The 11,117-nt window shown below is 40.3% G+C and overlaps 1 long non-coding RNA gene across 1 annotated transcript; it reads right to left on the bottom strand.

Moving 5' to 3' along the window:
* Positions 1 to 6,675: 6,675 nt before the first annotated feature.
* Positions 6,676 to 8,486, bottom strand: LOC114166280. The gene is made up of 3 exons (XR_003599887.1): positions 8,444 to 8,486; positions 8,269 to 8,337; positions 6,676 to 6,894 (listed from the first exon to the last, which is right to left on the bottom strand). It is a non-coding gene; the product is annotated as an uncharacterized LOC114166280 (long non-coding RNA).
* Positions 8,487 to 11,117: the final 2,631 nt, after the last annotated feature.

Here is an 11,117-nt window from a genome sequence, read left to right as displayed (position 1 = left end):
CCACAAAAATATAAAGCGCATGCCTCAAGTATGTACTTGACCCACAAAAACTCCAATGTAATCAAAGTAACCACCATGAAAAACACATCAATAACAAAGGAATACATTATCAAGCTCTGGAAATAATTTTTTACGATTTTAATGTGAGCAAAGTAGATGTTTAAACAACCAACCTTAATGTTGAACACAAATGCATACTAGTGCAAGAAGGGGATTTGACAACGGTTATTTTTGCCATTCTGTCCTAGTTCCAGAATTGAGGCATATTAGAACGAGGCCAAATAGGGTCAGCTTTTGGCCTCAAGTGTTAAATGAAGCAGAAACCCCACATTCTGCCTCGGTTCTTATGAGAATCGAAGCGTTATGGTGCCATAGAAAATCAACCCTAGGTTCTTCCGCCACCTTCGAACCACCATGGAAGCTGCCGTCCATCTTCGATTCACTGAAAACCACTACGCCACCTAGGAACATTGTAACATCCCGACCGGATATTACGGATTTAAAATAATAAAATAGAGAATTAATAAATAACTTCATTTATTGAATAACTTTTCCCAAAATGCGAGAAATTTAAAACTGTATTTCCTTCATAAAATATCTCGAATTCAACTCATAAACTCTATTATAATAAAACCATGTTCATAATCAATAATTACAAATCTATAAAGTCCATAAATAATTAAAAAAAACTTTATGGAAAACTCCCAAGCTAGCCCAAGCTCTGTCTCTAAGTCTCACCAGATCCACCTACAACATCATCTGCTCATGTATACCGCATATACGATCATTGCCAAACACAAGCAGATAGGGTAAGCTAATAGAATAAAACATATATATACAACACACACTCACACACACACACACACACACACACACACACACACATATATATATATATATATATATATATATATATATATATATATATATATATATATATATAACACAATCACACCAAAGGAATTCCATCCCTCGATTTCATATCACATGGCCACAATCCTGTTAACAGTGTTCTACATCTTCTAGTGAATACCTCAAGATGTCTTGCTACCACACCTATTGGCCACAACCGATAAAGCATGTGCGGGAAACCATGCTATGAATCACACTCCGTAACGCCAGGTGGAGTTTCCAATACGAACATAGCTCGTAACGTCCCAAGACTACCAAACTCGTCAGCTAATTACTCAGGAGGGAAATCTATCTGGACCCATCTGTGCGGGCCACAACCAGAACACTCGCACTAACAACACTCACCAACCCAAGCCATAACTCAAGAGTTCATCGTGTTCATCCGCCATCCCGAGCCACAACTCGAGGGATGCCATTCCGAGCCACAACTCAAGGAATGCCACGTGCTTAACCCCTATCCCCAGCCACAACTTAAGGATACGTTCCGAGCCACAACTCAAGGAACACCAACAAGCCGACCTTTAAGGCATCACTAAAGCATTGTAGGTCACACACATCAAGAGTAAGAAACACCAATACTACTACAACAAAATCGCTTGGCATAGATCACGTAGCACCTAGCGCTGCCCGCTTCCAGACCGCCTTGCGGGGGACACGTACCGCCAGGTGCTAAGCGCCTCATTCGTCACTGCCTTGCATCTATCGCCTAGTGGGATGCTCTCTGCCACTAGGCGCCACACGTGCAGGCTGCCCTCTAAATCACCGCTATCGCCTAGTGGTTCGCGTATTACCGCCAGGCGCTATATCAGTATGGTTCAATATGGGTTCTGTTTTATGATCAAGGTCCCTTTTTCACACCCTCACGCACCTATTCCCTCAACTAGTTCAATTGTCATATGATTGCACAATAATAGAGCCTACAATACTCTACCCACATCATAATTACCAAGTTAAGTACCTGTCAATTAATCATGTTAATAGTCATCCCTATTATCACTTAAGCCCGTCTACATTCTCTGCTCTCTAAAACTGATATGACACAACTTACCAATAAGTTGGAATGCTACTAATTTTGTCTCAATCATCATGGGTCAGCCTTGTCTGAGGATATGAGCCTCTTCCCAGACTAAAAAGTTTAAGTGGATCCATCCAGTCTATTATATATTTTCATATGAGCTCCTACTTATCATATCACTAATACCTCACCATGAGTTCTCTGTAAAATCTAACCAGTAGCTCATTATTACAGTTCCCACTGCACTAAACATCACCAAAGCTTTTATTCAATTATTATCTCTAACTCCACAAATTTGCAAGAACCTAACTTTTCCAAAATTCCAGAACCACCAAAAGAGTGTTCATAGCAAGTTTATCAAATTGAAGCTCTAACCATACATAATTCAACAATGTAACACATCACATCATTAATAATTATGTAGGACTTCCTTTTCCCCCAATCAAAATCATCTCAGAACACAAGAACCACAAAATCGAGCCAACATGGCTCGCGTCGCTTGGCGGGTATTCATCACCGCCAGGCAGTTCAAACAAAAACCCAGAAAACTGGGTGCATCAGTCACGCATCGTTTGGCGGTCGGGAGCTTACCGCCAAGTGGTTCTCTTCAGGAACCCAAAATACACTACATTGGGATGAGTCGCCTGGCAGCTATGAGTGACCCGCTAGGCGGTTTCTGGGAATTTCCAGAAACACAAAAAAATTTACAAAACAAACAGAGTATAAGCATTCAATTTAACATACATTTCATGCAATCAATCCTTGAACATAAACTAACGAGTAAAACTCCCCTAACTTGGATTCCTTAGCTTAACTTTGAAATTTAGAGTGCTCCCTTGATCACTAATGGCTTGCCTTACTTCTCCTCAATTCCACCACTATGCTTCACTCACAGCACCAATTTCTCTTTCTGAATTCTCTCTCAATTTTTCCAGAACAATGGCAGCCAGAAACACTCTCTCTTTCTCCTTAATTGGTCACTAAAAGTGGTCTTAATTGACAATGCCGATATAAAAACGAAAATGACATTAAGCTAGCTTAATTGCCATTGAAGATTACTTAGTGGTTGTTTTTCCAGCCCCCCTTGTCTACCCATTCAGCTAGGGTTTTCTTTGCCCTTTTACATTCTTGCCAAAACTAATTTTAGCAAAATGAAAATTTAGTTTGGTTTCACCAAGGTTCGATCTCACACCATACCAAGGTCAAATCAATGCACAACCATTTAACCAATTCATCTTTCGTGATAATTCATATAATCCTATGATTATATTGTCACTTAACATAATCCAACATATTATAAAAAATAATAATAAATTAAATAACACATAACTAGCATACATAAGACTCAAACCCAAGTCCTTTCACACAATTAAGTACTCTAAACCACTTAAGCTAGTACTTTTTCACATCATATAAATTAGAATTAAATGCCATAAAGGCTTCCACTACCCACATTTATTAATTAATTAATTATTTAATTAATTAAATTCTACGGGTCTTACAAACATCCGCCACTCGCACATTCATGCATCAACGAGTCGACTATCGTCTCGCAAGAGTCACCGAAGACAGAACCACCAACGTTCACCACAAATCTACACCATGAACAACAACACCGTGGATTGTAGCAGCGTTCATGGGGAAGGAGACCCAACGGTGCGACGTGGCGGTGCGAGGTAGATTGAGCAACAGACTTGTGGTGGTGTGAGTGGCCGGAGCGCAACAACAGCAAAAACAGGCGTGTGGTGCGTCTCTCAGGCGCGAGGAAGAAGAAGAACAAAAGGGATTCGCGTTTTTGAACCTTAACATAACTTATGGCCTCAGTTCAATTTTTAACCGAGGCAGAAAACCTTTTTTGGCAACGGTTCAATTTCACCCGAGGCCAAACATCACCGTAGTGGCATTTTTGAAATACTGACCAATGTTTTGGTCTCGATTCAATTTTTAATCGAGGCAGAAAACCCTTTTTGGCACCGGTTCAACATCACCCGAGGCCAAATATCACCCAGGGGCATTTCTGAAATACTGGCCAACTTTTTTGTACCAGTTTTCTTAGAACCAAAGTAGAAATTTTTGCAGGTATATTCTGAACCGAGGCATAAAACTTGGAAAAAATTTAAAAAAATGTCACTGCGCCATGTTATGCTTCGGTTAAGAGACAATCGAAGCCTATAACGCGAGTTAAAAGGCCAAAACTGCACTAGTGACAATTGGGCAAAACCATTTCCCACGAGAAACTAGCAATGAAAGATGAAGAAAGAAGTTGTTTTTTGTCACCAATAGAACCTCCACCCTAGTTGTCGTGGGAGAAGAGAGAATCCACATGCACAAGTTTTTGGTGAAGAAGTGAAGAAGAAATGATTCACACAACATTTTAAAAACTCATTTAATTTTAACCCTTTTAAACCAAATATAAAAGTCTCATTTCCGTCGTATCCTAAACTCTCAACGTAAATGAGAATTTATACGTATGACCTCAAAAGGTTAAATGTAAAAAATATGCTCCATTTAGGACAGACTCATAGGTCCGCAGGGTAAATTAAACTTTTTACGTTTGAAAAGAAAAATGGCAGAAGTGAATGATTAGAAAAATCATTAAAAAATACATTAATATTATACATGATGAAATAAAAGAACAAAGATAAACGTGAGAAAACAAACGTTAACAATATTTTATTTAGCTTCGTCTTATATGTTTGGTACAGCTATATTCGAATCGCGAGTATAGTGGGTTTGTTGTTTTTGTTAGGGATTGTTTTTCATGTACAAATGTTGAATGAGATATTTTTTATTTATTTTTACTTACCATACCAAACAACCGTTATTAACTGATTTTATTCTCATATTATATATGTTTTCTCAACGGATCTAGTGTATAAAATTAGCTAGTTACCCAAAGATTATGGAAAACGCCAACGAAGTACAAGGTACTAAGAATTGTTGAAAAGTACAAGGTTCCATGCGATTCACGCACATAGAAAAAATTGGAAATATGATTAAGCAAATTTGTACCAAAACAATGGGTGGTCAAATACACAAACAAATGAAACAAACTTAGATTCTATTCTATATCTTACAAAGCAAAAAACCACTTTGCACATTATCTTAATATTTTTATTCCATGTTTAGAGAAATATATATAGTAAGGTAGAAGAAAACTTAGAATTCTTATCTCCCACCAATTCTCAAAGAATTGATCATCTTCCATGGTTGACCATTCTGCAATGTTTTAATAATGTTAGAAGAGTACTAATACTTGTTATAATAATCACCATGCGTTTTATACATTGTTAAGATAATAAATGAATAATAATTTCTTTGAATTTTAATCGTGTTTTCTTTTTAAACTTAAGAATAGTCATTCAAAATAGATAAATATATTTACGAAACTAATATATTTTAACACATCATTTTTTTAATTTTGTATTTACGTAAATGAGTTTGTAATCTGTAGGTCAAGTCTTTACTCCTCATTAGTGGACATATCTCCTTTCTTTTAAGATATATCTTCACTCATTTTTTCTCTTTTCTCTTGACAAGTTCTTCATGCTTACGGACTTGTTTGTTAGTTTTGTACTCCTTACTATCACTCAAAAAATTTATAATATACTATGAATGTTAAAATTCTTAGTTAGTCATGATATTTTTAAAGGTTAAAGTCCTTATTCAGTCTTAATTTTCCATTCAATTATTTCATTTGGTCTCCTTAATTATTTTTGTTCAATTAAGTTTATTTTTTGCTGAAATAATTTAATTAGGTCCCTTTTGTGAGATTGATGTTAACGTTGTCTTTGTACATATCACATGTGAATTCGTAATATATATATATATATATATATATATATATATATATATATATATATATATATTATTTTACCTTTTATTTTTATTTGTTAAGTCTTTTTTATATTTTTTATCTTCATGTGTCACGTTATATCATGCCACATGCCAATGTTAGTATCATGTGATAGTGTTGGTGGCATGTGTATGTGTCAGTGTCACGTGACAATGTCTTGTATTTAATTTCATCTCTATATTTGAAAATTTGACTCAAGTGAATTCTAAATTTTTAAAATGGAACAATGTTGTTTCTATCCAAAATAGAATCAAATTAGTAATTAAGCCTAATTACAACTTATATATAAAATTACAACTTATATATACATGTTTAAATAACTTATAGAATTTATAAATCAAATCACTCCACCTAAACAATGAAATTAATTTTATTTTTTACATTTTTAATTTCAATAAAAAATCCCCATTTTAAATTTATAATTTTTTTAAAAAATATTAAAAAAGTAAATGTAAAATGACACTTATAATTTTTAAATTTTAATATTTGAAACACAGTTTTTCAAACAAAAGAAAATACAGTTTTTCTAAATTAATTTAGTATTTTAAACAAAGGAGAATACAGTTCTTTAAATTATCTTTAAATTATTTCTAATATTAGAATTCATAAATTATAAGTGTCACTTTATATTTATATTCTAAAATTTATATATATATATATATATATATAAAAGTTGTAATTAAGCTTAATTTATAATTGGTCTTACTTTGAAAAAAGATAACAATGTTCCATTTTTTTTAAAAGTTACTCATTAAGTCAAAATTATAAATATAATGATTAAATTGAATATAAGACATTTTCACCTGACTTTAACACTAACATGATGTGTGTAACGTCCCATTTAATTTAATACATAAAATTAAAGGAAACGTCACGCATAAGATAGTAAAATAACGCAGTCCTGGGGTTCCCGACAACACCCCTACTAAACCAGGCACACCACGATGCCAACAAAACAGGATAGACAGTCTGACTAAGGGTTTACAAACTAATGACAACAAAATACAGGGGCCATAGCCCTAAATGAAGCACAAAGAAGAATATAGTCTCGTCCACGTGGCCTAGGCGGCGGAATCTCCATCCCTATGCTGACCTCTGGAACCTCGCCCATCTGCTCCCATCAACCGAGTTGATGATCATCGCAAGGAAGAACAGCCATATACAACACAATCATACAACAAAACGGGTAAGCTAGAGCCAATCAACATATTCAACATGCAACCAAATACATTTATCCTCATCTCATCCACATAGCAATCAAACATGTTATGACTCTTCATCCAATACACTACGACTCGACTCGACTCATCCGGATACGTATAACTTGGTCGGATTCAGCGGATGCTTGCACTTGTGTGGGTACCCCTGCTCGAACCTGAGCTGCTCGATCCTGAGCCATGTATTACCAGTGTTACGATGAAACAAATCTCTCCCACCACAAGGTTAGCCCTTAGTGAGTTTCAGGCCTCCTGCTACTCCCACCACAAGAGTCAGTCCACTCTAAGTGAGACTAACTGGCTCCTCGGAGCGTCAGGATGCAACCTTACATTGAATCCTTACCTAGTTATACAGATGGGGCACCACCATGAACACCCACTAACAGGGGCCATGGAATTACGTCCCGACCACTGAAGCGCAACCCCGGAGATCTCACCTAGAGACCCCCAAGGAATTATACGCTGACACGGACCAACATTCATAAATCAGCAATTAAGAGAGTATTAAATTACGTTTTTCAATTCCATAACCATCCATGAGATTTATTCCTCATACGTATCACATTTGAGTCCATACCACTGATCATCACCATTCCATGAGTCCAGAATCTCCTCTCATGTCAATACCATGTTCCTTAGATTTCCAACCACACATTTAATTCACATGCTAAATCCTCACCACACTCATCATTCATCATTTATGGATCATGTCACGCATATATGGCAACCCATTAGGCATATATTCATACATCAGTACATGCATCCGATCATGGCAGTCATACTCAAACAAATCCAAGCACAAGAGATCGAAAACGCATTCCAACTCACACCGTCTCGCCCAAACTCCTCGCTCAGGCTGAAGGGTCTCGCTCAGGCGAGACAGGCTCGCTCAGGCGAGCCCCCCCTTCGCCTAGGCGAGGATTCGAAGAAAACAAGGGCCTGGGCAACGCGGGATCTCGCTTAAGCGAGATCCCTCTCGCTTGGGCGAGTTGCCTGCTCGCTCAAAAATTGAGCGAGCCGCCCGGGCGACGTTTCGCGCAAAAAACTTAGGCGAGCTCCCTGTTTCATCTCGCCTAGGCGAAATGGACTCGCTTGGGCGAGATTAACAGGTCTCGCCACTGTTCTTCACTGTACGGCCATGATTTCCGGCCAAACATCACATGCAAGGTACTCTCACACACCCAAACGACAGATCCATCCATAAAATCAACAATAAAGCACAAAGGTTTCAAAGAAGGACTCGAAGCAAGAACCCTAACTTCCCGTACCTGGAGAAGAGCTAACGAAACTCCGACGCGGAACCTTGGAGCACAGAAGCGCAAGGGCTCACCACGACGCTGAAAACAGAAGGTACAGACAAGAGCGCATTATTGCTAAACGTTAACCGTGGAAGGGTGGAGGGAAAACGATGGAAGCCATAAGATCTGGAAGTAGGGCACTTACGTGGAGTGCGTGACAGACGAACGGAAACCCTAGCGGATGGGGGTGACGGCTGCAGCTCTTAGCAAGGACAAAGGATTCTGAAGAGTGTAGGGTACCCCTTAGGTTTAGGGCAGACCTAAGGGTATATGTGTTTGGGCTGGCCTTAGGCCCAATTACAAGGGCGGCCCACTGGCTTTAGGGCTGAAACAAAAATAAAATAATTGGGCCTTACATTCTCCCCAACAAGAAAATTTTCGACCTCGAAAATAAAGACTCACCAGGTAAACAGATGTGGATGTGATTTTCTCATGTCCTCCTCTAACTCCCAAGTCGAGTCATCCGTCCTCTGATCCCAGATGACTTTAACAAGGCTAACACCCTTCCCACGACGTTCCTCAACCTTACTATCCTCAAGGGCGATGGGTGGTACCTCCACTGTGAGATCTTCTCTGACCTGTATATCCTCAGCTTCCAACACGTGAGCCGGATCGAATACATACTTCCTCAACTGTGACACATGAAACACTGGATGAAGGTTCGCCAACTGCGGGGGTAAGGCTATCTCATAAGCCACTGGTCCAATCCTCCTCGTGATCTGATATGGGCCAAGGAATTTGGGTGAAAGCTTCCTTGAGCGGAGAGCCCTTCCCACGCCCGTGGTTCGGGTCACCCTCAAGAACACATGGTCTCCTGCTGCAAACTCCAGCGGCCTCCTCCTGCGATCCGCATAAGCCTTCTGCCTACTCTGCGAAGCCAACATCCTATCTCTCACCATCCTCACCTTCTCGGTGGTCTGCGCTAACAACTCCGGTCCAACCAACACTGCCTCTCCATCCTGATACCAACAAAGAGGAGTCCTACACCTCCTGCCATAAAGAGCCTCGTATGGCGCCATGCCAATGCTCGCATGAAAACTGTTGTTGTAGGTAAACTCGATCAAGGGCAACACCTCATCCCAAGCCCCCAGATGATCCAATATGCAAGTCCTCAACAAATCCTCTAACGACTGGATCGTCCTCTCAGACTGGCCATCGGTCTGAGGGTGATAAGCTGAACTCATGGTGAGCTTGCTACCCATAGCACTCTGCAGCGTCTGCCAAAACCGGGATGTGAATCGTGGGTCTCTGTCGGAAACTATGCTCGAAGGTACTCCATGCAACCTCACAATCTCTTTGACGTACAGCTGGGCCAACTTGGCCATGGACATCCTCAAGTTCATTGCCAAGAAATGAGCACTCTTGGTCAACCGATCCACTATCACCCAGATGGTGTCATGTCCCCTGAAAGTCCGTGGGAGATGAGTCACAAAGTCCATGGAGATGCTGTCCCATTTCCACACCGGTACCTCTAACGACTGTAGAACGCCACCGGGTCTCTGATGCTCTACCTTCGCCTTCTGACAAGTCAGACAGGCGGATACAAACTGTGCCACATCCTTCTTCATCCCCTGCCACCAGAAAGTTTCCTTGAGGTCCTGGTACATCTTAGTCATGCCAGGATGCAAGCTAAGACGACTCTTGTGTCCTTCCTCAAGGATCAACTTCCTCAACTCAGCATCGTCCGGTATACATACTCTGCCTCGAAACCTCAGGATGCCATCATCACTCACAGTAAAGTCTCTAGCCTCATCTGATCCAAGCTGCTCTCTAACTCTGTTCAGACTAGCATCCAACAACTGTCTCTCCCTGATTGAGCCCAAAAAGTCACTAGATATAGCGAGGGTACTACACCTAATGGACTCGGACTCCAACTCCACCTGTATCCTCATATCCCTGAACTTCTCTAGTAGCTCTGCCTCTTTCATCATGAGATGTGCTGTGTGCACCGTCTTCCTACTCAAAGCATCTGCCACTACATTTGCCTTCCCCGGATGATATAGAAGCTCGAAGTCGTAGTCCTTCAGAAATTCCATCCACCTCCTTTGCCTCATATTCAGCTCCTTCTGATCAAACAAGTACTTTAAACTTTTGTGGTCGCTGAACACCCGAAACTGAGCACCATACAGATAGTGCCTCCAGATCTTCAAGGCAAAAACTATAGCCGCTAATTCCAAGTCATGAGTGGGATAATTACGCTCATGTATCTTAAGCTGCCTCGAAGCATACGCCACTGCCTTCTTTTCTTGCATTAAAACACAACCCAGTCCAAGGCGGGAGGCGTCACAATAGACCTCAAACGGCTTTCCGACATCCGGAATCACAAGTATCGGTGCACTGGTCAGTCTCTTCTTCAGTTCCTGGAAGCTCTCCTCACACTTATCCGTCCAGATGAAGGGTTGATCCTTCCGGGTAAGCAAAGTCAAGGGTGCCGCAATCTTTGAGAATCCCTCTATGAACCTCCTGTAGTATCCTGCTAACCCCACAAAGCTCCTGATCTCTGTGGCTGATTTAGGGCTTTCCCATTTTACCACTGCCTCGACCTTCGCCGGGTCCACTGCAATCCCCTGGGCGGATATCACATGCCCCAAAAACTGAACTTCGTCTAACCAGAACTCACACTTGGACAACTTAGCATACAACTGCTTCTCTCTCAAAACACCAAGCACCAACCTCAGGTGTTCTGCATGTTCCTCCTGAGTCCGGGAGTAGATAAGGATGTCGTCTATGAAGACCACGACAAACCTATCTAAGAAGGGTCTGAAGATCCTATTCATGTAATCCATGAACACTGCTGGGGCGTTGGTCACACCAAACGG

The sequence above is a fragment of the Vigna unguiculata genome, chromosome 10 (assembly GCF_004118075.2).
Source record: "Vigna unguiculata cultivar IT97K-499-35 chromosome 10, ASM411807v1, whole genome shotgun sequence".
In the NCBI taxonomy this organism is placed as follows: domain Eukaryota; kingdom Viridiplantae; phylum Streptophyta; class Magnoliopsida; order Fabales; family Fabaceae; genus Vigna; species Vigna unguiculata.
Note: the sequence above shows the minus strand (reverse complement) of the source record. Positions and strands in the feature narration are given on the sequence as shown.